This window comes from Xiphophorus maculatus, chromosome 6 (assembly GCF_002775205.1).
Source record: "Xiphophorus maculatus strain JP 163 A chromosome 6, X_maculatus-5.0-male, whole genome shotgun sequence".
Lineage (NCBI taxonomy): Eukaryota > Metazoa > Chordata > Actinopteri > Cyprinodontiformes > Poeciliidae > Xiphophorus > Xiphophorus maculatus.
The window spans coordinates 21,334,596-21,360,477 of NC_036448.1; the positions used below are offsets into that span (position 1 = coordinate 21,334,596).

The 25,882-nt window shown below is 38.6% G+C and overlaps 1 protein-coding gene across 19 annotated transcripts in view; it reads right to left on the reverse strand.

Annotated features, from left to right (window-relative positions):
• ptprf (protein tyrosine phosphatase, receptor type F) overlaps nt 1–25,882 on the reverse strand; it is a 240,375-nt gene that overhangs the window by 159,589 nt on the left and 54,904 nt on the right. For 15 of the 19 annotated variants that reach the window (XM_023335663.1, XM_023335660.1, XM_023335665.1 and 12 more), the window contains exon 1: nt 16,469–16,805. The exons of the other annotated variants lie outside the window; for them this stretch is intronic. The gene's annotated coding sequence lies outside the window, so the exon portion shown is untranslated. Of the gene's footprint in view, nt 1–16,468; nt 16,806–25,882 lie in introns of those variants that run through there. 19 annotated transcript variants of the gene reach the window in all.

Here is a 25,882-nt window from a genome sequence, read left to right on the forward strand (position 1 = left end):
AGATTGCGTGGCCTATTAGGGAGAGATGATTCTGTTGTGGTAACATTATGTCTAAACACACAGAGAAGACGAGGTTGCTGAATTGAGCCTGTCTGAACCTTCAATCACTTGCCAGGGCATCGGCTCTTAATTCTTAACAAAGATGCTTCGGATTCTTAAGTGTTTGGGGACTTCTTGAGAATATAGAGCGTGACAAACAGAGTATACGGTATATAAAGTGTGCAATAGGTGGAGGACTAAGGGATTTAGAGAGGTAATTAACAAGGCAACAATTGGAACATCTAAACCGGGAAACTGTGGAGGACAATAGGGCATTTGAGTCAGCTCACTTGGGAGGTTTAGCACACACCTGAAGCACACCTATCCTGTTTGCCTCCCACATCAGGGAGGCAAACAACTTATTACCCCCCTGTAAATGTGTGTGGCAAGGGAGTGGCCACCCGTATAGAAATGGCCGTCGACAGACAAGCAATGCAAGACGCAGCTGCGCAGAGGGAGACAGAGGGACAGAAAGGCGGCGGCTGAGTAAACACCACCATTACGCTAACTACAGGTAGCGTTTCTGCTCTCTGTCGTTTCCCCCACCCTCCCACTCATGTTCCCTCCATTTCTGCGTCTCTTATTTAATGGGTAATACCAGGCGCGAGGAGGTGGGACAGCTGAGATATATGGGCCAACGGCATGGAGAGCTAATCACGGCCGTCTCTGGGGGTGATAAACCCAGACCAGAGAGGTTTGAATTTGTGAAGCCTGCAACAGCTCCATAAACACGGTTACAAGCTGAATTTCAACAGCAGTGTTTTTGGCTCTTGATTAGTTTTCCATGCCTCAGAAGTCTCACCCTCACCTTCTTTTTTTTTTCCTCAGCGGTGATCACCGACCACAAGATCCCAGGAGTATTACTGCAAGCCAGCAAGCCAGCACTGTAAAATGAAAGTGTAAAATAACCAAATGGAGTTCTCTCCTCCAAATTAGAAAACCTTGCTATGTCCAAAGACTTGACAATGCGTGTCTTTCTTAGATCTTTTTAAGGGGCCCAACAAGACCCTGCATTGAATTTCACCCAACAAAGGGTAATGTCCTGTGACCTTTTGAGTTTTACAGCTCCTCTGTTTACAAGCTGATTCCACAAAGTTAATTGTTAACACTTTACTGCCGGCCGGGACACTGAGACTGACAGGCACCTCTAACAGATGTGCACATTTTCTTGAGTTGAGCAATAGAAAGTAGGCGGCACTGGTTATGCTGAACTCCAGTAATAATTAAACATGAGTGAAGTTTCTGTCTGTGTGGATGGCCTTAAGGAATGCCGTGATGTCACACAGTATCTTAATTACCAGACAGGTCAAATATATGCAATGGATTGCACAGACAATAGTGCCATGCAAAAGTAAGGCTCCTCAAACATTTTTTTTTTCCACATATTATGGTATTGAGATTTTATCTGAGTAGTGCATAATTTCTAAGCGGAAGGAAAATGAATTTTATCAAAAATCCCAAATTTGTATTTTGCCCCCTTTACTCTGATTGCTCAATGTAAAAAAAATAAAATAAAATAAAAATGATGATTAATAGATTAATCTGATAAAATATTTGACAAATTTTCCATTTAACCACTTGATCTTATTTTACACAATATTATAAATACATAAAAAAATGCAAACAAGTAATTCAGTTCCTTTTTTAAATAAGGAAATGCACATTTTCTTGCCTAAAGTGTCTTTAAATAGCATTCCTTTAGTGAATGCTTGACCATTTCTAACAAAGGATACATTTGCAGCTAAAACATACTTCTAACATCAAAAGTTAAGAGAAAAGTGTTTTCCTCCAGGATTGTTTTGTATTTAGTTCCATCCTGTTAACTATAACCAACTTTCCAGTCTCCTTAAGAAAATTCTCCCCACAGCATAATGGAGCCACCACCATGTTTCACTGTTGCTAGGTAGTCATTAGCATACAGATTCCGATTCTGATGTAGAAATAAAATGTTTGACAACCTTGTATCCCTTGCCCTCCACTTCACAAATATGCCTTGCTTTGACCTGGTCTGTCGCATAAAACTCCAGTAATATTCACTCAGGTTTATTGTTGTCACTCAACAAAACATATAAAAAATAAAACAAATGGTCTTGAATGCAAAACATATAGGATGTAATCTCTAATGGCCCTCTGCCTACTTCCCACAGAACAGGCTGGAAAGACAACTGTGTATTGGGTTCATTATACAGTGTCAATCAACATTTAGTATGGCTGAATGATCATTTAACAAAATTTAAGCATCACCATAAATTTCCACAAGTCTGTTAGGAGGGGAGGGGTCCTTAATACGAGGCCAGCAATCTTCTCAGCATCAAATCATTCTAGAATGAAGGGCGATATGTTTTACACCAATATGTATTACAAGGACTCGAAGAGACACACCAGAGTGCCACTTCCATTTGAATTTATCGAGGAGTGATTATTGACGATGTTGCATGGCAGAGCGAGGTAAAAGATGGCTTGCAGTGCAAAGTGCTGTGAAAAAGGGGGCTTGCAAATAAATCAAAAAGCAGGCCCAATGTAAAACAGACATCCATCAAACGAGAGAAACGCTGTGTATACCTGAACCAATAAAGAGTCGGAAGCAGTTTTCTTTATTTTATTTTTCCCCCCAGTGTTTACTGAGTATAGAAAAGTATAGTTGGGTGTCCAGTGGACTATTTAAAATTTTAGATTTTCAAGCCAAATTTATACAAATCATATTCACCAAAAAGGGAATTTTCCATGTTCAAAGCACAATTAACTTTGGTATGTGGAAATTTCCCTCTACGTATTTAAATCTATTCAAACTTTCAAAACAAACCAGGTCTAAAAATCAATTTTAAGCATCTCTTGTCAACTGACAGAATTACATGGCATCGAGTCTGACCTTGCACTAAATTCTGAATCAGTTGCTTCACTTTAGTCTTAGAATTTGTGGTATAAAATTGCATAGTTCAAGTAATAAGCATTTAAAATGTATTTTCCCAATGACTTAGACTATTATTCCCCCAAAATTGGCTGATTCTACTAATTCTCCTAAAATTTGATCTGATCTCATCATAATTTCAGATTTTATTATGTAGTCATTATGCTCCTATTAGTTTTCTACTGCTTTTTATGTCTGTTGTCCATATGACATTTAACAATCTCCCACATGTTGAGGCCTAAACAATGGAAACAAAATTACACAATTATTACTCAATTTTAAAGCATAAATAGAATTTGACTGTGAAGATATTTCTGCAGAAATAAGGTTTCAGAGATGGAATCAGCGATATCATTACTGTGAGGAAATAGATATATAGCCAGCTGGTTGGATGGATAGAAACTTTTAGAGAATGGGACTGGGACTAAAGTCTGAAAATCTATTAAGTCAACAGCCTTCCTGCAGCATAAAGATTTAAAGAAGATTATTTCTTTGTGTCATAATTTTACCACCGAAAATGAATAAATAAGCTTGTTTCTGAGTTATAGTTAAACATTAATTTAGCCCAATAAACTTAGATCTATTCTCAACAACAGATGCCTGGAAACATCAAAAAAGAAATTCAAGCTGCCAAGCAAGAGAGATGAGCTGAGACGTCACCACTTGACGGTTTGCTTGTGGACAGATGGTGCCGTAAAATGACTAGGCAGACAGCACAGAAGGCACGGACAACCCCGCACCCCCCATTCTCACCACGCAGAGGACTTGGTCTCCTCTGCCCCCCACCACCTCTGAGGCAGAAAGCCTTGCCTCCACCAGTAAAAGACAAACAGAGTGAAGGCATGTGAGCAAAAAGACTGGCAAACACACAGCTCCGTAGATCAATAGCTCGCCAAACGGAGGCAGTTGTTCCGGCTGAGCTCAGTCCATGGATATTTCATGGATGGATTTTAGGAACCAGAGAGAGAAATACAAACGAAAGCGGGGATATTTAAAGAATGATCTCTGGGTTTGAGTTCGGGCTGCATTGCATTCATTCACAACAACTGGCTCTGAGGTGGTAATTCTGCACAGAAGTTTGTAAGAGAAGGGTTCTTAAGGGCCCCATGCCTTTCAGCCAGTGCCCCCACTGTTCTAAATCAATTACCTCCAGTCAGTCAATGCTTAGAGTGAGGGGGGGTATTGTAAATCAGCTTGGTGTCAGGCCAGATTAGTAACTGTAAAGAGCGAGGAGTGTTGTGGACCCCTCAGAGGCGGACATGAGAAAGAAGCTACGGCCTCCATGTTCTGCTGTAGGGAACCAATTCTGCTCATTGTTTGCAACAATCTATTATTAATTATTAACCAAGTTCAATCTATTAATCTATTCCTCTCATACATCAAGAACCTAGTTGGAGAAAGAATAATTTTCTGTACAATAGTTTGCCTTGATTTACAGATGTTTAACTCAAATATTCTAACAGTTAAATGTTTATGCTCTTACACTAGAAATGTACGATACATCAGACTCACAAGACAAATCCCTATATGGTTGTGGGTTCGCAAGAACAAGACAAAATAGACTGAAGTTATCAAAAATTACAAACTGCTTCAAGAAGAATCCAATTCAAGCTTAGATAAGTCTATAAAATTAAAGATTTTGAACTAGAGATGATCAAATATGGGCCAGTCTCATTAAACAAACACAAACACTGACAGCAAGCAATAGATACTAACTTTAGCATCATTAGCCGCTAATCATTAGCCAGCCACAAGGTCTCATTGAGCAATAAAATTGTTGTCTATTTTTAAGCTTTATAAACATCAAGATGTGTTTTAAGTAATTTGTGTGCAGTTATGACATTTATTCAGATAATAAGAATCAAAGTCACTATTGTGATATTTAAAATAGTGAAACTTACTCGCATTACTCTTAAAAACAGACACGCTCATCTATGACGGTCTGTGGTTGTCGGACTGCAATCCAACAAGCAGTTTCTTATCTCACTGCATCTGTTAAATGCAAATTTGCTCCTGAGAAATCCGCTTTGTCAGCCACAATATTCTCTCAGGTAATAAAAAAACACATACACAGATGCGAGGAGAGTTAGCTGTGGACTATGTTCAGTTTATGACACAGGATATACAATACGTCTCACGCCATATTGAATGCTTGTCTTTAGTCGGTGCCGGAGCTCAGAAGAAGCAGTATGTTGACACAACGAGTTATTTCACTTTGCAACAGGGCATGTAAAATGCACATGGAAAAGAAGTCCATTGTGGTCTGAGCTACAGAGGAACAAGCTTAATATTGACTGAAGGAAGGGTTAGACAAACTCAGGGAGGGCTGGGAAAAGCCCCTCCTGTAAAACCTGGCATTTGAGGTGGGAAACAGAAACATCATACCTTATGGTGTGTGGCGCAATGCATAAGGCTCTGTTTAAAAAGGATGACCTCCTCAAGAGAAACGGGCTTGTGGAAATTTAAAACAGCACATGCCACAGAGAGATCCATCTTTTTCCCCAAAAGGTCTATTATTTGCACAAAGAAAACCAAGACTGCTTGTCCTTGTGGAAACAGTTAAAACCTAACATATTCAGCATGCATTAGCTGTTATTGCAAAGAGGATCCCAGAGGTCCTAATCCAACTCCTGTCCATGTCTGTGGCTTCTATTCCAGACGGATGCCCTCTCAGTCCCTGTCTAACTAGTGAAAAGAGGCAGATCCTAATAAGCTACTCTGTCTTTCTGTCAGTCTGTGTTTCCCTCCATCGTCTGGCTTCTTCCCTTCTCTCTTTTCCTCCCTGACCAAGCCTCCTCCTCTGTCTTTTACCCTGTCTAAGCCATGAGCGAGCCTGTTGGAGCAGATGGAAGCATATATCCCCTCTGCTCTCCAGAGGACTACGGATTTAAAATGTAAAAGAGATGAGTTTGAATTTGGCAAAGGCCAGAGGATGAAAAAAGCAAGAAAAGTAGGAACTTTGAGCTTAGGCCATGTTCATAAAACTAGATCAATCTCACTGTAACAGGGCAATAAATTATAAAGATCCCAGCTTTAAACTAACCCGGTGAGTGTCTCTATGGTGTTAAATCAGGCCTTTTATTGTGCCCTTTGATAAACAATGTAGGTGGATAAGTCAGAAAGCATCATAATATGACGTTTTACTTTTTCTATCATGAAGTTTTAAGCTGAAGATTTAGGCCTTGTGCCTATAATAGGCTAATTAAGGCGTTCAATCCTAATGCCAAAATACCCACTTGATGAGATGGAAACAAACACATTTGAAGCCAGGTAGAAAAAAAATCCATAAAGTCATTGGACGCTTTAAGTCAGGTTCAAATTTTACCCTATACATCATGTGACAAGGTGGTTCAGTTTGTGTTCACCACTTGTCCCTTATTTTTATTTCTGATACATTTACTTTCTGTAGCTGGTCATAATGCTTAAATTTAAACATTAGTTTGCAACTTTGCTTCACTTACTATCCCGGGTTTGCTTGTGTTAGCATTATGTTGCAGTTTCCATCTATTTATATGTTTAGTTTAAAGCTACTACTTCTGAACTATTGGTTGAACTTGTTTATTTTGTTTCAAAGTATATTCATGGTATTTGTGTTTCTTTTTACTTACCATTGTTTGTCCCTTGTAGATCTGCAGCAGGTCAGGAGTATGGGAGGGGCCGGCCCAGTATTTCCTGCTTAAATGGCTGGATGATGTCACTGATTACGTTGCTGGGTTCTACCAATTACAGGGTTTTCTTTATAGTATTGCTTTGTTTGTTTTTCTTCAAAGTAACTTTTGAGTTATCTTGTATTACAGGGTTTATTTTGCAGACTCTTTCATTATGTTGATGAATTTGTAAATTAGATTAATAATATTATTCTTGTTTCAGTTTAGACTTTGTTTTTGTTTTTTTACCTGTTTAATTGTGGCTTGGTCCACTCATGTGCAGGTGTGTTGCCTATTGGCTATAAAAACAGTGTTTATTGGAAGCTCAAGGGGGAAGGATGGTTGTCAGAGTTAAGAAGCAAATAAAATTCATCGGAAGAGTCTGGAACTGGTGCTGTTTGTTTTTGTTCACCTTGTGGATCCTTGACCACACTATCTTATACATCAGCTCTGTCTCCTTAAACTGAAGCTCCTAAAAGTCAGCTACTAGAAGTTTCAATTATTAGGGCTGTAGCAACAAATTCAGAACAAACAAGATTTAGTTTTTGTGTAACAAATAAAATAAAGGCTTCATGAATGTAACAATGTTTTAAAGAATCTCTGTTCAGTCTGGAACATTCCAGTTCAGTTTTGTCCACTCCAAGGATTTTTGGTTTTAAAATACAACTAAATGAACTAAACTTACACTGTACTTTTCAAGCCATATCAACCACTCAAAGTGAACTATGAGTCACATTCCCCTGCTGCACTCCTAGAGCTTATGTATTCACTCAACTAATGGTCAGATAAGCAGAAAACTTGGGTTGAAGTGCCAGGTACATGGGCATATTCACAAATTTAAAGGGAGAATGGAATTAAACTGACAACTTTATGATGACTAACATTCCCACTTAGATTAAATCTGCTAAAATGCCTCAAAATACTGTGACCTTAAGTGAACTTAAGTAGTAGGTAACAGTCAACCTATTGCAGTATTCCCACAATAAGATAGCAATCTCTCTCTTTAGTATTGCTATTGATGATTAGTTCATCAGTTGCTCTATTCTTGCTATAAAATAGTGCTTTGCTCAGACCCCATATGTATGACACAACTCTGTTAAAACCATGGAGTAAAACTTACTTTCATGTTGATAGGAAGTTCTTCAACAGATGTTACATTTGATGCTATTGCAAATAAGGGTTAAGTATCCATAATATTCCAAGAGTGCTTACAAATCAGTCTTACATCAACTTGTCACCTCAACAGTATGTGAGTCTGCGACAGTGAATGGAAATATATTCTTACATTACTTACAAATCATCTGTCATCTACTTTTCTATTAGCTATATGAAATGCTGCCGCACAAGTGATTTAAAAGTATTTGGGACTTCTTCATTGCAAATGTTGCTGGATATTGTCAGCCATTAGTCAAATCCCTTTAATACAGCAGGTTAAGTCAAGCACAGTCAATGTCAAAAGTAGAGGTTCCAGCATAGATGTAAACAGGTGTCAAACCTAAAGCACTGGATGTGACTACATCATGCTTTTCTTGAGATCTTGCCCCTCAAGATATAGATATATCCCCAATAATAGCCTCATACCACATTGACAAACATACATAACCCACTGAATGCTTACTTGTGTTGAACTACCACAGGCAAGAGTAAATTGGATAAGTCCGGATGTCTCTTGAGCTTACGTTAGCAGAAATTGTGAAGTCAGACCCACGTTTTTCTCAACACCTCACCTTAGTCCACCTCTCAGGTAATGAGAAAGTATCTGGACAGTGCATCTGTCGTCTGAAGGAAGATTCTGCTTTGTCCTCAATCTCTGCATGGCAGCATGACAGACAGGAGGACTGCAGAACAACGGGCCGACGAGGTTGTGAGCGGTGCAATCGATTGCCAACTGACTGGCAAGGTCCATTATACTGACAGGCTGGAGCCACAACACACTGACCTGCACATCACCAACGTCCTCATTACTACCTATGAATCTCTCTCTGGGACCAATCTCTCTGGCCCTCTCCCCACTCTTGCTCTATCCTCTCTATGGTCTCTCTGGCCAAGGCATACAACTGAAATTCACTCCATCAATCTGATAGACGAGCTTAAAAAGAGGCAAAAGCAGCACTATATTTAATGCACTAGCCTTGTAACAGAAACAGACTAAAGACAAGGACTGGTTTTCTAAAAGAAACGGCAGCAGAACTGTACATTTAATCGAATTATCGGAAAGAAACTTAATTTTTTTTCACAAAGGCCTCTACCTCTTTTAAAGTCGCCAACATGTTCAACAGCTCACCCACTTTCTTTCCTCCTTGTTATGCTAGTCCTCTGTATACCTATTTATATTTATTCAGATAAATCATATCTGCCCACAGACTATCAATTACCACCCACAAAGAGGCATTATTCAGTGCCTTCACTAACCAGACACATACATTTCTTAGACACACATGTTCAAAAATATACCCAAAGAAAATCTGGGTTAATTTTGAGTTCTTGAGATTTGAATGACTCATCAAATACTTTGCTTGACAAATCACTTCATAAAAAAAAATCTTGGCAAGAGCTCTTCCAGATATTCAGCGCAAACACGTCCAATCAAGCAAAGCCGGCATTTAGATCTGAGTGAGCCTTCTTAATTTTTTAATTTATTATTATAAAAGAGACACCAAGGATGTAATTTTTATTAAATTAATCATCACAATTCATGAAAAGACTGTTACAAAAATGTTACTTTAGATGTGGCAAAAGCCCATATTAATTAAGATAAAACTTTAAAATAAAAGCAGATTTGCAAAAACCTTGGGCAAGTTGAATATATTGATAGAATAGCACAAACATGGGAGCAATAGTGCCTCATCAAAGTTTCCAAACCTGTTAAAAGATTTCACTTATTGTCCTCTTGCAACCTCAAGCTTCAATTAACTTTATTGTTTTTTTAAAGGAAAGACTACCACAACATAGTGTATAATTGTGACTCACTTCCCCACACTAACAACATAAAGAATACAAACCATTCCATTGTAGCTTTAGCTGCATGTCTATGGCTGTTGTCTTAATGGACAGTCAACCTCCACTGCGGTCAAGATTTTTGGAGCCTATAACAGATTCTCTACCAGGAGTGTCCAGTATGCAAGTTAACACTGAATATTGATGCCCATCTCTTACCTCACTCTCTGGTTGAAATACATTAGATACAGGAGGGCTCTATTTAATACATAAATAACTTCTGAAAGCCATTGTTTCAACTGGATTTATTTCAGGGTATTGTATTAAAACAGGGTGCATATATCTGCATGCAACACAGGTTTTAATTTGTAAACAAAAGTCAAAAGCCAAATTCAATCCTCTTCATTTAAAAATTACAAACCATTTTGTATTGGATTGCATTTTGACATGTTACAGCCCCGGACCTCAGTGTGTTTTATTTCAATTCTATATGATAGATGAGTTTTTCAACGCACTCAAAAAGAAAGGCTTGTTCAAACTCCTCCTGACATGTCGTCTTAGTTTCTGAGACCGATTAGACTGAACACCAGGCTGTTCCACACACAGGAAGACAAGTCGGTACAGGAGCCCGTCGCTCACCTCATCAGATCCACCCTGATGTGGAAAGTGTCTCTGTCAGGTCAACAATTGACAACCCATTGCAGTCATTCCACAGGCTGGTTAAATGCCGTCTTTCAAGGGTCTGTTAAACTTGGCTGAGCTAGTTTTTTACGGATTTTACAACTTCAGGCTTAGCTCTTAGTCAATCACAGGAGGTGAACCGCCAACCAAGAGGCAGAAATTATGCAGATGGCCTAAGCTAATAACCTCCTAAAGCTCCCATGAGGACTGCAGCCTACTTTCTTGTCATGCTTGGTCTCTTTAGCAGTTTTCCATACAGCACACAGAATCAGCTTGCAAAGGAAGATCTGAGAAAGCAAATTCCTTTTAAGTGAGGCATCATGTCTAGTCATAGAAATCATTAGAATAACTTATTTGGGTCAGAAAGCTAATAAATGTAAATTAACAATGAACTGGGATCTCCCTTTAATGCATGACACTCTGAGGCAGTAACAGCCTCAACATCAAACCATAAAACTGCTAACCCCATGAGACACTGAGCCAGGGGAATTAGGAATCTCCTTACCAATAAGTGCAAAAAAAAAGCATGACACATAATTTAAGCAAATTTAAAGGCATTTCAATGGCATAAATAAACGCTGAATGTGACAACACAAAATGCTAAGTCTGTAAAAGAGACTGGTTAGCTGTCTTCCCAAACTGGTTCTCTTGTCTTATTTTAAGCCAGGGAAGCCAAGACTCCCATGTTTACTAATGCAGAAGCAACCCCTTTATCAGGGAAGAGATTTGTAGGGAAGAGGCAGGGGATTAGCTATTAAATTACCAGGCAGACAGCATCCCTGCTCTAGGGTTGTGAAGCAGTAATCTCCAAGGCTGGAGCGCCTTGGAAAGGGTGGAGGGGGGTCTCCAGATAAAGGTTTGGGATTGCTGCAGCAGAACTCAAAACAGTGCACAAGTTATGCACTAAAAAGCGAGTTTAAGGGTGACTTTCTCCAAAGGGTGGCTTACCTTTTATTGCAAATGCTTTAATAGGGCCTGACCGCATTGTGTGGTTCCGCTTAACAGCCGAGCGCCAAGCAGTGCAAGACTTTAAAGGCTTTAAAAGAGGACTCCTGTAGCTAGGCAGAGCTAGTGGAATTAGATTCTGGTGGCCTTGTCCGTGGTTCTTGTTCTGTCACCTCTCCGCCCTCCCTTCAACAAGCAGCGCTTCCCTTGGAGAAACACCCCCATCCTCTCACACCCCCACCCCTGGACACAGGAATGTTTCATCAACGCCACAGCCCCCAGCATCTTTACCAGGCCACAGTGGGCCAAGAGGCGCTGCACAGGCAGGCCATAAATAAGTCAGGCGTTATAATGAAACCAAATGAATCTCCATCCATCTTCACAAAACAAGTCGGGGAATTGAGAATTCTGCAGGAAGAAGAGACATTGCCCTATGTTTGAGGATAAAGCACACAGTCGAGAATACAAAAGCTACATGCTCAGATGCAAGCCTAGGAATGAGTTTGAAGGCTTATTATTCCATTAGAAGTGACATGTGTGGGCTGATAAAGGAAGGGACAGGAGGGCTGGTGAAGTAATGAAGTGGAATGTCAGGTTTAAGCATGGCATTTTTTTTTTAAATTGGGAGTCTGAGCAAACAAGGGTGCTGGTGAAAGTGGTGAGATATATCAGATACTTGATTATACTTTTGAGTACAGATCTATGAATAAATCCAGCAAAGCTTCAGTTGTATTTGTTTCACTGCTGCTAAGCATTACAGTTACCCATCATGCGCCACAAAGCAAAGCTGCAAGCTTAAATTCTCAATGAAAGTAAGCCTGAATCAACCAAATTCACAGTGTTTAATCATTAAAGGGTAAATATCATCACACTCTGAAGCAATACACTACATAGTTACAAGGACAGTTTGATGGTTATAAGAACATTTTTGACAGGGACATGTTGAATACATGTGATGTTGCGTATTTGTAACACAGCCTGTTAAAACACTTTCACCCTATGATTTTTATACAAGTGGAACATTAAACTTAACCTAAATGCTTAAGGAAAAGTTTAGTAGGTAAGAAAATGTTTAACATTGCTTATTTATATTTTATGTTTCTTTTGTCAGAACAAAATGCTGATTGCATTAAATCAATAACCGATCACTAAATATTCCTCCTTCATGCATTAGCTCTTTAGCTTTAGCTGCAACTTAATTTTTTCTGCATCAGACCCAAATAAAGGAGAGAATCTCTGAGTGCAGTTTAAGCTGAAGTCTGTTTGTGTATCATTATCTTAACTTTTCTCCCATCCAGTTCATATGCAGCTTTAGCTTGATGTTACTCTGAGGGTTTGAAGGGGTTACTGAAACAATATTTTAACTATAACACAGCAGCACAGCGAACCCCCGGGTTAGGGATGACAGTTACTTGTGAATAGCTAAAATCCGCAAATACTTGAGATGCACTCTCAAGTATTTGCGAGAACTGCCTATTTTTCTGCAAATAATTTGGAATCATGTTCCACAGAAAAATGTGCGAATACTAAACTGCTAACAGGTGGGGGTCCACTGTAGTGCATTCAAGCTCTTGGAAGTAAACAGTGGACAGATTATATGGAGGAAAGTGTCACTTGCACTACAGTTGCATAATATAAGCTATTCTGCTGCCTGTGAACATCAAGATAAAAAAGCTGGTCAGAACTGGTGCAGTAATCCCTTTAATCTGAATACTAATAGTATCACACTAGTTATTGTTTCAAGCTACAGTTTTTGTCACAACTGGTTGTTCAACGCTGTATTACATTATTGGAAGCTTTCAACAACGCTTTGAAGTAACTTTATAGGATGCCAGTTTGCTAGATCTCCAAGATACTGAACTCAGACATTTATTATTACTTTATAATAAAGTTTCTCTTTAAAAGATAATTAATATTATTTTATTAAAAGTTATTCAAAAAGGTACCCAGAAACAAAGAAAGAGATTTATCATTTCAGTTTTCACAGAATAGAATAATTTACAGCAACATCCTTTTTTCATAGCCAATATATTCCCAGTTGGCACCAAGGCACAGGTCATATATAAAGAAACACAAGTCCAGACTTATCACATATGAAGCGTATCCAAACAAATTCAGCTGCCCTTGGAAATAGAGGCATTTCAATCAACATGGAGGTATAATTGGATGATGTGGAATTTAAATGTGTTTTCTGCAAAGAGGGAAATGTCCTGACTGACAAAGTGCGTTTGTTTTCCCCCTTTGGGAAACTCAGAGTTACGGTTTAAATGAAATGTGCAAGTCCACGAGCAAAAAAACCCCAAAAAACACTGGCCACAAAGGATGCAATTGGAACAAAACACACAATATATAATGCAAAACACAAGGCATAGAAAAAAGACGTGAAGTCGCTTTAAAGAGACATTGAGCTAAAGCTCCTCTGCTCATAAGCAACAAAAATAACACCACTTTACCTAAAATAAACATGTTTTCTAACTTAGATCTGATCTTTCATCAAAACCCTAATACAGTGTTTATCAAACTTATCCAGAAGTCAAAGAAGAGGTGCAGACCTAGTTCTTTCAAATGAGCTCAATGCTAGGGGCAGCTGAGAAAAGAAGTCTTGTCAAAACATCAATGACTGCAGTGGTAAAGATGGCCTTTTTTTTCTAAACCTTCCCGTCAGCACCTGTCGAAATGAATGAAAGGCCGGAAGAAAGAAAGAAGTGTCACAACTGAAACCAGAAAGTGACTTTCAGCAACCACCGACACATCACACGTCGGTGGCCGCTGATTGACAACACACATTATGCTCGTGTATACGACAGTCTTGCAAAAGTAGAGCTGTGTAAACATGTTATTTGGTACCCAACGCTGGATTGACAATTAGGCGTTGTCATCATGAAACAACAACCCATGACCCTGTCAGCATCGAGGAACAATCTCTGACACATGAATGAAAAAAAAAAAAAAACACCCACTGCTGACATTTTAAAGTTGACACCTCGAAATCTGCATCAAAGCTGAGCTTTAATAATTCAATAAAAGCAAGCAGGTTTTTACTTACAGCATGTGTCATGGATAACTGACAGAGTCGCCGCCACTGGCAATGATCTATGATCGTGAGCATCTTGCATGTTCAGACTCGAAAGGGAGTTACTGAGAAGATTCATTATGCGTCAATGGCCCATTACACATCATCCAGCTCACTGAAGAAATCAAGTTCTTTGGAAATATCTATATGCTCGGACCAATAAATACTTTTGAAAAGTAAGTGTAAGGCAGTTGACTGACTGACTGTTCCTTTTAGGATAAACTTTTCAGAGACAATGTTGTTGTATTTTACTGGGACTTTATGCAGCATAAAAACACTTGTTATGCTTGTGAGGTGGGAGAAAAATTATGCATTTTTAAATAATGCTTTTGTACTCTGCCTTCTTTACATGCCTAAATAAAAAAAACAACATTTGCTATTAGTGAGTTAAGTCCTCTGTGAAGGCCATCTGTGAACAAACAGCATGATGAAGACCAACGAACACAGCAGACAAGTCAAAGACAAAACAAATCCCAAGGTTTTAACATCTCCAGTAGCTCATCTGAAAACGGGAACAAAATACATTCCAACTGCAAAATATACCACCTAAACTGAGAACAGCATGGTGTTTAGGGAGTCAGGGTACGGGAATGCTTGTCTTCAGACAAGAGACTGAAGGATGAGAAGAAAACTAACATTGCACATCATAACTGTGAAACATGGAGGAGTTTTATCATGAAAACAATCCTAAATATACAGCCAGAGGTACAATGAAAGGATTTATATCAGTTCATTTGCTGAAATGGCATTGTGAAAGTTGATACCAGATTAAATGGCAAGGTTTATGACTAAAAATTTGTTTTCATTACTTACATTTTTTTGTGTTCGTCTATCACATAAAATGCCAGTACACTACAGAGGTTTATGGTTGTAACATGACTAAAAGTCAGGGTGTGTGAATGTGCTGCACATTTAGTCGTTTAATCCAAAGTGCTTCCTGAATTTCAATCCAAATCACATATTTGACGGGAACCTGACTACTGAAAAGTGGCCAAGGCCCTGTCTGGAACTGGAATGATGGTTCAGCGGACGGCATGGTTGAGCTGAAGGAAGACACACTTCAGGTCATAACATGCAGACTCGGATTGGCTCCGTTTGCACAAATGGTCACAGCGGACAGCTTTTAGCCATGTTCGTTTTTGCTGCCCAGCAGCTGAACAGACATTTCAACCATCTTGAGTTTCAAACTAGGTTTTCAGGGGGTTTATGCCACTCTGTGTTTAAACAAACGAGGGGTGAGAAAGGGTTGCTCTGTTGAATCTTTAACTAAAAGAGAACAATAACCAAAAAACAGTCTCACAAGATCGAAGAAAAAGGTTCTTATTGCAGAACAACCGACCTACAGGGAAGAATATGTCTCTTAAAGGCCAAACAAAACAGAAAACATGTCAGAATTGTGTTTTTGGAAAGCTTGAGGCAGCTTTTGTGGGAAAGGGCAAGACACAAAAAGGGTATTTTCTCACAGATATCCAGGGCTTGTGTTGAGCAACAGTATTCCTGTGCAACAATTGGCAAATTACTTGTGAACAAGTAAAGTTTTTCAAAAAGTGCCAACAATGATAGAAAATAAACCTGTAAATCACACAAACATTCATTACAGGATATAGTTAGTCGAGACAAAGTCATAATTTATGACTTCCAAAAGTTCTCCTCTACAATTATCTGGGATTTCAAAGCTTTTCAGTGTCTCCACCTCACTGGAATTTGTGTCGCTGAAATGTTACCCCCAAAGATTGCCCATGGAGGTAAAGGCAACTGGAAAAACAGGTTCTTTGACCTCAGAGTGCAGGGCGTAATGCGGTGGAAATGGCAGGGTGTCTCACCTTTAGCAGTGGTAGCTAGGGGACGGTCTATGGCCCTCCTATTCAAAGTCCTCTGAATACATAGGGGAGGGCTCGCACCAGACAGGGCAATTTGCCAGAGAACCAGCCAATAGAGCTAAGCCAAGACGAGGTTAAACTATTGTTTTGGCTTCACAAGCAAGAATGAGCAGGGACAAAAAGTAAAGGAGACAAAAGAGCGGTAAGAAAATACCTGACCACTCAAGTGGAACACATCAACTTATTTTGCTACTTTTATCATAAAAAAGGCAATCTGTGAACGGCATGTTAGGGATTTCTTGAGGATAAAGTTCAATCCACCACAAAGAGGTCAGCATGTTTCACAAAATGCACCTGTGCCTCATTTATCTCCAAGTGCAAAAACTTCATCTCAAAATGCTGAAAACTCCCAACTCACCCATGCATGTCCAGTACGTCCACTTATTAAAAAATCCTTTTCATTCCTCCTTATTCTGAGGAACTTATTCCAGCAAGAGAGCGAAGGAAAGTCGGAATCCAAATCCAGCAAAAGAAACTCCAGCAGTATCCACAAAAAGAAAAAGATTATCCCTGAGTGATGTCTTTAGAAAAACAAAGAAAGAGAGAGAAAGTAGTCCCCAGTTCCTCCTCAGTTATTCCGTTCACAGCATTTTCATTAGACCGGAGGAACTCAGCTCCTCGGCTTCCCCGGCAATAGGTTTCCAGCTGTGGCTGCAAGGAGAGATCCTTCAGAGTCAAAGCTTGTTCACACACTGAGCTGGGCGTTCAGGGACTGCCCAGGACAAGCCAAACCCACCCGTGTGATGTCACCAGTGTCAGATTTCAGGCATTAGGAGGGAGGAGGCTGCAAGAGGGGCTTACCTTTTCTAAGGACTGACCAATGGGATGCAAAGCTGAGCTACACCTGAATGTAGAGAAAAAAAAAGTCTGGAAGAGCACATGTTCTTATGTGTATCTTAGAGACTCCATTATCTATTGTTCGCCTTAGAAACAGAGTTTAATGATGAACAGAGGTTAATCATAAACTCACGGTTGATCTTAAACAAAACTCTGCAATTTGTAATTCCAATCCATATTGTTTTGTTTTCGCTATTTTTTTTTTAAAAATCACACTTGATAAAAAAAAAAAACTGACATAGATAATCGAAATAAATATGAAAAACATTTTCAAATGATGATTTCTTTTATTAAGGGAAAAACTATCCAGACCATCCTTGCTCTATTTTAAAAAGTAATTACCCCTAAATCTAATCAAGTGCATCAAGTGCAAGTGCGATAATGGACTGAGAGACTTAATTCACCTTGGAGGGGCTCCAGGTCTAAATAGCCTTTAAGTCATAAGAGAGCATCTCAATCACATTTAAATTCAGACTTTGACTAGACCACTAGAAAACCTTTAATGTCCTGCTGCATAACCCAAGTACATCACAAACAGATGGACAGACATTCTCCTTCAGCACTCTCTGATAGAAAATATACAAGTTGGTATTATGTTTTACACCATATGTAATATAATAAGAATACATATCTTCCAAAAACATCTACAGTTTTAATATTTTTCCCCAAAGTCTTGTGGATCATCAAGATGTTTTATTGGGGGATAAATAGGAGTTGGGTCTTTCTGTCTTGTTTTTTAACTCAGTATTCTCCCATGGAGAATTCAGTCTCTTTCTTATTGTTTAATTAAGAAGATGGATGTTGGCTGAAGTACTTGAATATTCCATTACTTTAGATATTGTACAGTGCTAATCTATGACCTCCTGGATCAGTCATTGATGGACTTGATGGCTTTGATTTTACTGTTGCCATCTTTGTCTAAAACAATGTATTTGATGAGGTGAAAAGTACATTTGAAAATTAGACATTTTGTTTTTCAGTGTAACCTATCCATTAGTTTTGATTCAGACTTTGGTATACATATAAAATAGTAGTCATTTTAAAATAGTTATTGGGTTGAATATCATTTTTCTTTAACTTTCAAGGTGGGTTTGCTCTTGCAGGTTAATAAACCATAAATAATTCCCACTGGCTGTTTTAAATGGAATTCCAGGACGCATTTCCAATTCGATAAGCTGCTAAAACTTAGAGGACTAACAAAGCATAACCTTGAAATATACAAACATCCCCAGGAGACTCTGATAATATATGTCCACTTACATGTTTGTTGGATAATAAAACAGCTTCGAAAATAATTCGCCCTTCTTTCTTTATCATAAGAAGGGAGGAAAAAATAATGTTACGGGAGGATAAATATGCAAAATCCCCATTCTTAAATCTGCAAGGCTTCGAGTACACACATGCATAATTTTCACAAACACACAGTTTCCCCATTCCCTTTGGTCAAACTCCGCTAGCCATGGAGCTAATCATCCACAACAGATGTTCAGAAATGTTCAGTCGGATTTATGACGGAGCTCAGAGGAACAGCCAAGTCAGCCCCTGGTGCCGTTTTTCTTTCCCGTCCTACAAGGACAAGGGATTGCACCAAGAGAGGATGTCAGCACAACAATTCTCTCCCCCCGCCAAAACTACCATCCGAGACGAGTGCGCCTTAATAGATCACAGAGACTCGGGACCTCGGGGGGAGTTTTGCTCATTTATCCCCAATAATACTTGGTGCGATGTTACTCATCCAGCGATGCTTCAACTGTGTTTCACCCTCCACGTAATGATGTTTGTTATATAAGTCTGTGACACTGCTGATACTGCAAGCAGGACTGTGATAAATATTTTTAGATGAAGCAATGCATAACATTGCGTTGCCTTGATGATAAAACAACACATCTACATCACCAGGTGCAAACAAGATGTAGTGAATAAATATCAGTTTAAGAATTTCATTGCTCTTGACTATTGCAATTCATAATGACTGTGAAATGGAACTGATTTCAATACATTAGCACAACAAAAGATATTTAAAAAAAGATATGAATATAAAAGTATAAAATAAAAATCCTTCAGGTTTGTTGAATATATTCAGATTTTTTAATTTCTCTTGTTTAGGAATAAAATCCTATTCAAGGTTGAATGGACCTTCAAGCAGAACTGCAATAAAAAACTACCCACAATTGAGCACAATGTCTAAACTTATATCTGTATTTCTTTTGAAAATAAATTTGATGAGTTTGCTTGTGCAATGCTCAAAGCTTTTTTTAAACAGACCTCTCTGTCCACATGTATGTATGTATGTATGTATGTATGTATGTATGTATGTATGTATCAAGGCTGTGAGAGTGAGGGAGAGCAAGAATTTCATCAAATGATGAAAAGGTTGAACTGAGCTTTTCACCTGTTTGTTGTGGAACATAAAGGTTTCTGAAACATTGATAGCCTTCTAGAAATCTCAAAGTTCAGGTAAGAATTTTCATTTTCTTGCTAAAATGAAAGAGAATCTCTTTCCGACACTTAGAAAGTCGGACAGAGATACGTTGGAATTGGGGATTTTATAATCGATGGAAGAGATGGTTTGAATTTTCTCCTTCTCTCTCGGTTCATTTGGTCCTGTTCTACATCAATTCAGCCTCTTTTGTAACTCCTCTTGGATTTGGGATTGGAGTTCAGGTATTATTTGAGCTTTTGAGATGCTAATCAGCAGTTTCCAATTGTAAAAACAATACCTTGTCAACATTTCTATGCACAATAACTGTCCTAAAGCAAAAAAAAAAAAAAAAAACTGAACTCCATTAAGCTGCACAGCATCCAAACCAGTTTATTATTCATAATAGTGTGGGTAATATATTTTATGTGCCTGACATTACCAAACAGCAGACTTTGTCTTTCTTATAAATGAGGGAAAAGTGAAGAAACCTTCTTTCAGCCTACTGATTTGCAGTGTTCAGCAAAAGGTGGAGATCAGGCAGTCCAGCGTGGCTGCTCTGGACACTGCATGTCTGTAAATGCAACTCCAAAAAAGAAAGATGTTTTCTGTCCTAAATAATGATTCAAATCTGCATCTCATGGAAACTTAGGTTACCTTATTAAAACGTAATTATATTTCAACTGTAAAAATAAACAATATGTTTCAGCTTCCCATGCTGCAACAATAGTACATAAATTTGTGAAATGAGCCATGCACAGTGAACAGAAACTTGTCAAAATCTACTCCATAACTATCTGCAGGAGAAAGAACAGCCAATCTGGACAGCCTGTAAACATCTCATTTCATTACAAGCTCGCAAGAGTTTGAGGGGAATCTTCTGGAGGATAATGAGTCCACCCACACATCCATAAGGAGAGGGAAAAAGTAGTATATTTGTGGGTGTAAAATGTTTGTGCCAAATCAAATGTCACATGAATCTGAAATGAAAATCGCCGGAACAAACTGAACCTCGGAGTGGGAGGTAAATTTTATTAAATGCACGACATAAGCCATTTCATTTTGAGTGTAATCCCATTTGGGTGCAATGTAAAAGCACACAGATGGCTCTTGAGTTGTAACCCTCAATGAAAGTTTTAAACTGTTGCCCAAAGGGACGTTTGGTAGTTCAAGCAGTTTAAAGGCTTCTATCGAGCCCCACCCCCCTCTCTCAAGAGCTTGAATAGAGTTGGAAACCCCCCCACTTTACCAAGACAGACAATTTATAACACTACAACAACCATCCATCCCCCCACTTGTTTCATCAGACTTAAGGGAAGTTGACAACCTTTCAAAACTGAAGCAGCCAGCCTCTCTTTACTACCAAACCCCACTTAACAATTGAAGAGTAGTTTAGTATGTATTTTTTTCTGGTAAGGTTGTGCAAAGCTTGTTGTGTGGCTCAAGGGTTGAAGCATTCATGAATCAACCTACCAAAAACTCAGGCTACTGCAGGATGGGATGAATCACACTAGCCCTGGGTTTTATCAATTTTCCTGTCTATAACAAGTCTACAGAAACACTTAACAAGGTTAAGCTTGGAGGTAGGGAAACAAGTTTCTCGCTGCCAGTTCAGCAGAGATTTACGGAGTGATCTGAATGAATGACACTCGCACCGCAGAAATAAACTCGGCTTCATTGTTGGAACTGATAATCATCTATAAGTCAAGCAGTGTCGCACTAAGCCTTCTGCTCCCCTTCAGCTTTTTCACATTTGGTTATATTACAACCACAAAATTCTGTATATTTATTTTTAATTGCGTGTATTAAACTAACATAAAGCACTAAATAATAGTGAATTGGAAGAAAATTTATATTTTCTATCGTTTTTAGAGATTTTATGGTGTTTCCGTACACTGTTATGATGACGGTCAGATTTATGTCCCACTCAAAATAGACAATTATGTATTTCGTCACATAACTACTTAGGGGTTATGATGTGATAAAAGACTGGATGGCAATGAATTTTGTAAATTTGAACAAGATAGTGGTGATGGTTTTAGGTGGTACCACTGAGTCCCCTCCTGTAGATCTGGGCTTCACAGTTCCCCTATTTTAGTCTCACTTCCCCGACTCCCAACACATTTTGGGCTAAGTTTTAAAATTCTTTTATTTACTTCTAAATTTCTAAATAGTTCCAAGTTACTTCTCTGTGCTACTGCAGCCTTTTACACTTTGTTTTATTGAGTTCTAACTATTGTAAATACATATCTGCTTTATATCTTTTAATGCATTCTTTTATTCTTTTCTCTTTTTTGTGCTTACCTTTCTATACAGTACTGTGGCTCCACTGTGGCTGTAGTGCTTTATAAAAAGTTGGCTTGGACTGAATACACTGAAGTTTGTTCAAACAGCATGAATTCCTCTGCAAGTCGCTGTAGCTATAAATCTGCTGCATTATCTAAAGTAATCCAATTCTGTTAATCTTTTAAAAGGAATGCAAACAGTTGTGCATAACTTCCTCATTCACCAGGGGACGTTGTCAAACACAATACTGGCTGCACGCCAGTGAAAAAATGCTGACCCGTGTCATAAACACTGAGCTGTGAAAGTCAGTGTGCTGCTGCTGATGGGCTCTTTAGACTAGCACTATGTCATCATGTCCAGAAGCACAGCTGGGCAGCACCTGTTAGTTTAACATTCCCAGGCAATTTGCAATGTACTCAGGGTTGGCTACTGCCACTGGTTTTGTTGGCTAATTTGCTTCCAGGCTGAAACTGGGGGGGATTTATATAGAATGCACAGACCACACTGTTGCTTACAAATATGAGTTGGGCATATTTGCAGTTTGTTAGTGTAACATTTAACCTCACTCTGAGATGCAGAATGAGATGGGTTAGTGGGCTAGTTCAGGCAAAGCAGCAAGCATGAGTAAATATCTAATTATGTCTAATCATATGTAATTTTCTTGATGCAAGGCACCAAATTAGAATTCATTAATTCACATTAAAACATGTAGAATCTGCATAGAGGAGCTAGTTGAATATAAAATGGTCTACAAGAATGCAAAACTGAATTCTTTCGCAATGGGAAAAAAAGCTTTTGAACATTGTACTTTTGCTCAACATTTGTCAAGGACACGATTATGGCTGTGATTTGTTTTTTCTTCCCAGGACTGTCTGCAGATAACACTGGCTCCTGCATTGAGGGGGAAGGTGATGGTACAAAGCGACAGGAGGCATAAAAAATACAAAGGACATGGGAAAAAAAGAGCACATAAAAACACAGATAAGATAGTGATTTAATGGTTCTGACCTTCAGTGGGAGCAGGCATGCGTACTGGCCTGTAAAGATGCTGTATGTATCAACATATGTGGAGGTAGCAAATATAAAGCCCAAAGGCCATATTTCAGAGCCAAAATCCTTGAAAGTAAAAATAATTTCAAAAGGCAATTTCTGAAGCATAAAGAGGTAAATCTTTAAAACTAGATATTCACTACCAAATATGGACAATGATCTACAATCTGTACAGGTACTATCTCAAAGTCTCCTCCTCATGAGATAATTCACAAATTTATTAACTCAATTTGGATCCGGATACTTAGCTTTAGTTACTTTTTTGGGGTGGTAGCCATTATACTATGTGCTCCAAATGTAGTTATTTTTTTAGCTACCTTTGTCTGGATTTTTGGGCTGTTCTTTGCTCACATTTCTAGAGACTTTGATTTAGGTCATTGAAATTTATATAGATTATTCGGAATTAGTTTATTAATTGTCCTTTGAAGCCCCAGTACCTTGCTTTCTAGACGTTCCTGCAATGTCTATATGGACGTATGGTTACAGGCAGCATGAGAAGAGAAAAAAAGAGGCCACAACAACATAGGTTGAAGGGATAGAGGAAGGGACCTCTATTCCTGGTTCTCATTGAAAATCAAAAACAATGAGCGCTCTCCATTACACTCTGTTGCTGTCAACTGGCAGGGCACGCTCTCGAAGGGGAACAGCCGAGCATGCCGCCGAATGCAAGGGACAAATCATTTTTATCTGGGAACCCGGCGGGTATTGACAAACCGAGGATGCATTTAGATAGCCCAATTAAAATGGGGAAATGAAGCAACATCGAAGCACTTTACAATATCTTGCCCCCTTCCTGCCCTCGAGGGGGTGGGTGGCGGGACACCCTACGAGTTTTTTTTTTCCTTTGCGAACTAAACTAAGTGATACCATGTTGTGGTGGGTTTTGGGGTGACAGAGGAAGTAAAGAAGCAGGTGGCTCAGAGAAGTTGCTTTGAGGTGAAATATGGAATATGGAAGGCGGTAATGTTTGTGGGAGGCAATAATGAGCCCAAGTGACATATGTCTTCAAATGGAATGGCCAAATTTTGCACAATGCTCTTTGGGAGTAAAACTGACTGCTTTAGTAACAAGACGCTCAAAGCTATATTACAAGGTCAGGACCTGCAAGCAAGAAAAGGAGCTCAATACATCTCTCCAAGTTCAAGGGGAAGCTGACAATCGATATGGAAATACCCTCCACGTATTCAGATATACTTTAGCTGGTGACCTTTAATGTCATCCACTTCCTCATACTCCTCTCCCCACTTGTGTATGACTCCCACCGGTTTAATTTTCAGTCCACTATTTGTCTTCTTGATCAATGATCATCCCGCTGAGATTACAGTCAAGAGCATTTTTCAAAAAGATATCTCTGTGCTGGCAGACACACAAAAATCCCATTCATCAGACTCCTTCAAGTATGTTAAAAGGTTACAAGACTAGGATATCTCATGATGTCTCACCTTCTGTGTAGGAGGAATGAGAGTTCTAGCCAAAGCAGCCCATTTCATTCTCAGAAGCAGGCGAAAAAGGCAGAGCAACAATGTGGTATGCTCCGAGCAGCTGTTCAGTAGTGTTACATTTCACAGGCTGTAGTCAACAGAAACGCAAAGATGCAAGGCCTTTCTACAATGCCTCCTGTTTCTATGGCTATTGTCAGAGAAAAAACTCCATCTCTAGATATAAAGGTCTGTTTCTAGAGAATATTTCCTCTACATATAAGTACTACATATATCATTTCGTCTATTAAATGCCTAAAGCATTTGTTGGAATGGGTTTATTATGCAAAGTAAATAATTTACATTTTATGTTACTAGAATGTAGAAATGTTTATACCAGAAGGAGGGGTAAAAGTACACTTAAGTCACTGGGTGTTTCCAAATTCAGTGTCTGGTTGAGTTCTTGGTTTACCATGAAGACCGGAAGATAAGCAGCTATGAAACTGGACGCTCTGGCCTTCACTTTTATTCCCGCCATTACTGCTGTGTACGTTCTGTCACCTAGCAACCGTAACGTCAACAAATCAAGCTGGTAAAAAAAAAAAAAGCTCAAAGTCTTCCTGGATTTTTTATTACTTTTATGCCCTTTTTATTCAATTGCACGAGAGAATGAATCAAATTAATATATTTCTAACATCTATTTAAAAAATATGCTGGTCTGACAACACAACAACTTTAAGCTTTTAGTTTTCATACAGCCAAATTTGAATACTTATATTTAAAACCATATTTCTCTCCATTAAAGAACATTAATTTGTTGGTAGAGCAGTTGTTAGTTGTTTTTATATCTCGTCTTTCACTCTCTTTTGCTGTTTCTTATTTCAACACAGAACACCAAATTCTCTCAGATAACTTAACCGAACTGAGCTTTTTTAGGGCTATTACACTAGCGTGTTGCCAGCCAGCCTAAAAACAAGTCTATTAACCAAATTTTTTAGCAAAACATGGCAACCAATCATAGTAGTATGCTCTTGCTTCATCACACTAAGTCAGATTCTGATAACTAGATTGCTCTTAGCAATACAAACCTCATTTTGACAAGAAATAATGTTGCATTTCAATATAATGAGATCTTGTATCATAACACCTATAAATGTCATATAAAACACTGATCAGTATCCAATTCTTCAGTATCACCAGAAATCTAAACTCTGAACAATGGATTTAGAAGAACTACTCGTGTTTTCACCATTCTATGACACATTTTTACTTCCCATCCTTGCATTAATTTTGTGTGGAGTGCTTTAGATAATTAATCTGATTAATTTATTTATTTTTGAAGAGACTACAAAAAGTAACATGTCTTTTGTATTCTTTGTCTGTATGCACAAGTGAGTGACATTAGTTCCTGACATTTTAATCTACATACATGTTATGAGACTTCAAGCAAATAGTAATTGAGTGTTGGGTTTAAATTACATAAAGCTCATATTCCTTTCAAAATAAAATACTGAAATACAATGATAATCAAAACAAGCACTGAAGATACGTGGTGTATGAAAAGTGTACCTTCAGTCCCCCTGATGGAGCAGGTATAACATGTATGAGAATGACGATGACAAATCTAAAAAGCTTTCTGAGTTTTCTCATAAAAGCCCCACAGAGCAGTCTCTCATAACCAGGGGAGGCTACACTTTGTCTCTGACAGGACAAGCTTCCAGATGCTTTTCCTCAATCCATTTCTGTTCCAGGTGAAAGGAAG